This window comes from Sciurus carolinensis, chromosome 7, assembly GCF_902686445.1.
Source record: "Sciurus carolinensis chromosome 7, mSciCar1.2, whole genome shotgun sequence".
NCBI lineage: Eukaryota > Metazoa > Chordata > Mammalia > Rodentia > Sciuridae > Sciurus > Sciurus carolinensis.
The window spans coordinates 122,008,788-122,014,280 of record NC_062219.1 but is presented as its reverse complement, the minus strand read 5'-3'; the positions used below and the strand labels follow the sequence as shown (position 1 = coordinate 122,014,280).

General features: G+C 46.1%; 1 pseudogene; it reads left to right on the top strand.

Annotated features, from left to right (window-relative positions):
* Positions 1-2,675: 2,675 nt before the first annotated feature.
* On the top strand, positions 2,676-4,590 carry LOC124989779 (mRNA turnover protein 4 homolog; annotated as a pseudogene).
* The last annotated feature ends 903 nt before the right edge of the window (positions 4,591-5,493 follow it).

Below are 5,493 nucleotides of genomic sequence, written 5' to 3'. Positions count from 1 at the left end.
GGCACCAATGGCGAGACCCATGGCATGGGCTGTTCCTACCCCGGCACACAGCCTAATGAAGTCAGAAAGGTCCCCTTTATCTTTGTGGGGCCGAAGAACATCTTGACATATTGGGTTGGCATTTTCAAAGGCAAGATATTTTACAAAGGAGCTCTCGTTTTCACTTGGTCCAAGTAGGCGCTCCGCAGTTAGATTAAGCCGGGCAACAAAGTCACTATAAGGCTCGTCTGGACCCTGATGAATTTTTGCTAGGGAGGTGGTGGCCGAGCCCTTTTGAGGGAGCCGTCTCCAAGCATGCAAACCAGCAGTTTGAACCTGTGCTAGGAGCCCAGTAGGAAAGCGTGCCTGTTTAGGGTTAGTATCAAATGGCGCATTACCCACTAATTTAACATAGGTCCAGGATTTAGAGGAAGCCTTGGTTGAATTTTTTTGGGCAGTTTCCCGACAGTATTCCCTAAAGTCTGCGTTCCACAACAGGAAGTCACCTGCACTGAGGGTGGCTCGGGCCAAAAATTTCCAATCATTAGGGGTGAGCCACTGTGTACTATGGTTCTCTAGCAAGGCCAGTGTATAAGGTGCAGTGGGGCCATACTGTGTACAAGCCTTTTTAAGTCTTTCAAGAAAGCGGAGGCTCAGCCTTTTATAAGAACCAAGGGCTCCACTCTGTCCAGAGGTGGGCTCCTCCTCATCCCCTGATTCCTGGTCCTCCTCTTGTTCCCTCTCTGGTTCTACCTCTTGTTCCTCCCCTGGTTCCTCTTCCTGACTTCCTTCTAAATTCTCTGCTTCAGTTTGGGGGGGCTGATCTGCTTGACTGCGAGTGACTGGAAAGGCAAGAACAGGCTGACCACATGGCTTCACCTTACGAGTATTAAGGGGTTTTGGGCCAGTTTGTGTTAACTCCGTGCCCAAGGCCAGTGAGCGAAGTTCGGCATCAAGGGCTTTTAGTTCTTTTAAAAGTTGGATTTGTTCCCGCCTATGTTGGAGAGACTCGCGTAAAGGGGTTAGATTAGGCAAGGGAAGCGGGGAAAAAATGTCTGGGGGGGCAGTAGGTCCCTGAGGGACCGGAGCACAAAAGGCAGGGGGTGTATAAGTGGGAAGTGGATTTGTAAGAGGTGGCAGGTCTGGAAAATGGTGTTGAGCCACTGCCTCCTCCAGGGTGGCCTCATCCTCTGGGGTCAACTCATCAGGGGGATTTAAAACCGGATAAATCTTAGGGGGATTTTTAGGGGACTCCTTTGGTAAGGTGGGGTCTGGGAGGTTCCCGGGGTCTGGGAGGGTCCCAGGGTCCTGAGAAGGCTGATAGGGGGCATTTGAATACTAACCGAAGGGCATGCCGATGGGGGGCGAGAGGTGGATTGCATTGCCTGCTCCCCAATCTTTACAAGTTTTAAAGTACCACTGTCAAAGGGTGAACTTTTAAGAATCTCATTAATTAAATTCCAATAAGAAAAGACAGTGACGGGCACCTTTTGAGGACCAAAAGTCTCATAATAATCTTTGAGGCAGTCTCCTACTCTGAGCCACCTTTTACCATCAATCGATCCCTCGAGGGGAAACCAAGGACACAAATCCTCTATGTATGAAAAGAATAATCTTAAATCCTTTTTCTTAACACGCGCTCCCCGAGTCTTGAGGGCCTCCTCGAGACCCGTCAGAAACAAATCATGTGACGAGACTGCTTGTCCCATGGTACGTCACTTACCTTGCGCTGACCTCACTCTCCTCCTGGATCTGACTCCCGGTTGCGTCTACCAGGGCGATCCCGAATCCTGCTTGGCCAAGTCTTCCCCGGAGGGCAGCGTTCCGCTTCTCAAAGTTTCCAATCGAGCCCCACGTTGGGCGCCAACTGTCCCGACCCGCGGGACATCAACACGGGACCGCAAACCTGAGAGAGAAGGAATGAAGGGACAAGAGACGCAGGGAGAGGCAGCAAGACAGGAATTCTGATCAAGCTGCAAATTTTTATTGTTCACACAGGGGTATTTATATGCTCAGGGAATGAGGGGTATGACGAGGTGCAGGCTGGTTGGCTGTGTTCTTCTGCTGGGTTCCTGATAGGGTGCAAATTCGCGCTGCCGGGAAGGTGAAGTTCGCGCCGGCGGGAAAGTGTAGTCCCGGAAGAGAAGCCGTGGGCGCCATAGGCGCCATACTGTCAGAATTATCAGCCAGGAGGGGGGAGGGGCGCTGCTGCTTATTGTAAAGATCAGAATGTTCTCAGAATAAGAACTTCTTGGTCCCTGACAGTTGGTGGATCCTGGAAAAGGTGACTGCACTGGTAATGGTTTGTACTCCCAGAGTTTGTGGACACAAAATATACTTCAGCGTTTTCTACATGCCAGACATGGGCTGTGAGGAATCTGAAGAGATTACAAAAGCTTGCACAAGAGAAAAGCTTTGCTCTGGTCATAATCTAGGTCCAGAGAACACATACATTTAATTTCCAGAGACATTTCCTGTTTTTTCTTTTTTCTTTTTTTTTTCTCTTCCTCTTTCTCTCTGAACATACCCCAGAAAGGCCAGGGTCTCAAAAAACAGCTATAATGTGAAGAGGAAGGAGAACCAAACTCATTTTTGCCTGAAAAAAAACTTTCAAACTTTCATCAGGGAACAGAAAAAAGATTTATATTAAATCAGATCTGGCCACACCGTCATCTGCCACAAGTGACTTCAGTGAGATGCCGAAATCCAAGCACAACAAGAAAGTTTCCTTAACAAAAACCACCAAGAAAGACTTGGAACTAAAACAGAACCTGATGGAAGAGGAAAAACAGGCTGCTGATTGAGCCCTTTTTCCATTGGCATCAGTAGTACCAATAAAAACTCCCATTGTGAGAACTTCCAACTTTGATGGAACCCCTTCTATGTGGCCATCACTATGCTGTGTCTCATTTCTTTTTCCACACCCTCCTCCTAGCATTTCTGTGACTTAGATACTTAATTATGGTATTGTTGTTTTGTTGTTGGGGTAACTGAAGCTTACCCAGGTTTGTTTGCCTACCTGCCCAAAGTCAAAGACTAGCTAGTTACCAGGTACAGGAGACTGCATCCACCTGTCTGCACTGCTTCTGACCCGCTGGCCCTGGGCTGAGCAGGTAGACAGCAGTCAGTCTCCTGCAGGACAGAAATTTCATTCCTTAAGAATGGAATACTATGCTCTATGCCAGGCATGGTGGCACACACCTATAATCCCAGTAGCTCAGGAGGCTGAAGTAGGAGGATTGTGAGTTCAAAGCCAGCCTCAGTAATTTAGTGAGGCCAAAACCAACTTAGTGAGACCCTATCTCAAAATAAAATATGAAAAGGACTGGAGATGTGACTCAGTGGTTAAGTGTCCCTGGATTCATCTCTGTGCCAAAAGAGGGAGGGAGAGAGAGAGAAAGAGAGAAAGAGAGAGACAGGGAGAGAGCACAATGCAGATAAGCTTCCTCCACTTATCAGAAGATAACAAGTCTCCTTATATTTCCATTTAGCTGGAGTCTTCCTAGTGCAGGTAAATGTTTCTAGATTACCAATAAATGGACAAAGCAGAAAGATAGGATTGATTCCATCATTGGTCACAGATGAGTCAGAAACCTGGGAAAGACCATGGGCCTAGATCCAAGGCTTTGCTACTCCTGTAGTTAGTAGCTTTGGTGCTGGTAAAGGTGGTGAGGAGATACCAGATTAAAGACCTAGAAGCCAGGCATGGTGGCACACACCTGTAATCCCAGTGACTCAGGAGTTGAGGCAAGGGGATCACAAGTTCAAAGCCAGTCTCTGTAACTTAGTGAGGCCCTAAGCAATTTAGCAAGAACCTGTCTCAAAATAAAAAATAATAAAAGACTGGGGTGGTGCTCAGTGGTTAAGCCCCCCTGGATTCAATCCCTGGTACCCCCATCTTAAAAAAAATACACTACAGCAGGTTCTCTCCCATCTGAGGCCACAGTTGCCCTACCCACACTTCCCCTTGAACTCCAGAGCCTCATCAATTGTCCCACAGTTTTGGAAATGTGTGGCCACCTGTTCATTTTCTCTGTGGCCAACATGAGGAACAGCAAGCTGAAGGACATTAGGAATACCTGGAAACACAGTTGTATGTTCTTTGGCAAAAACAAGGTGATGATGGTGGCCTTGGGTCGAATCTTGTCTGATGAGGACAAAGACAACCTGCACCAGGTCAGCAAGAAGTAGAGGGGTGAATTTTACCAACTGCACAAAGGAGGTGATGAATGAGTGGTTCACAAAATACACAGAAATGGACTTTGCCTGTGCTGGCAACAAAGCAACTTGCATGTGAGCCTAGATCCAGGGCCATGGGAGCAGTTCCCCAACTCCATGGGGCCACAGCTGAGGCAGTTGGGCTTGCCTACTGCCCTCAAAAGAAGTGTGGTGACCCTGCTGTCCGACTACAAAGTGTGCAAGGAGGGTGATGTGCTGACCCTGGAGCAGGCCTGTGTCCTGAAGCTTTTTGAATATGAGATGGCTGAATTCAAGGTTGATCATCAAATACATGTGGGATGCGCAGTCGGAAGGTTCCAGCAGATGGGAGATGACTTATCAGAATGTGCATATGAGTCCTCAGAAGAATCAGAAGACAATGAGGACAACTGACACAGGGACTTGGGTCTGAAGGCCTTCTAGCACATTCTGGGTCTCTGTCAGACCATGCAGAATTGCTACTGATCCTCTGGAGGGAGCCCTTATTTAATTTTGCTATTGATGAAGACAAGAGTGTGTGATGGGAACTGACTGTTACATAAAGAATAAAACTTCACCTGTAGGTGTCACCCTGTAGACAGCAAGAGACTTTTCTCTAGTACTTAAAAAAAAAAAAGAAGACTTATGTTCAGAGACCTTCCAGGGTATGTGAATATAGCAATTCCATAGAGAGCAGAGGACAGCACACCCAGAGAGGGCTGGAAACTTCACCCTCCCCCACCCCCAGATCTCTCACCCTACACTCATTTCCTTTGTAATATTCTACATAACAGAACTGCAAACATTGAAAAAAAAAAGATCTATATTAAATTAAGTTGGAACTTCTGATTTGAACATAGTACTGAACAATCTAATTGCTGAATTGAGGTTTATTAGTACAACTTAAGGAATAATAGAATAATATTTTATTTAAAATTGAACAAATAATTCCTGTATTATGCTGCTATCTAGTGGCAAGAGGAATAGTTCTTTTAACAAGAATCTGTAAAGGGACGATAGTAGGCACAATACCAGTTTGATTAAAAGTTTTATTTAGTGCTTATCCAACATAAGTTACATTGATTCCTTCAGATACTCTCAGAACACAAAAATTAAACATGAAATATGATCAAGCAGAATTAAAGGTTTAATGAGTAAATTTAAAATTATATAAATTGGAATGATTAGAAAGGGAGACTTTTTTTTTTTTCTTTTGCAGTGCTGGGGATTGAACCCAGGGCCTTTGTGCTTATGAGGCAAGCACTCTACCAACTGAGCTATCTCCCCAGCCCCAGAAAGGGAGACTTCTAAACTCAT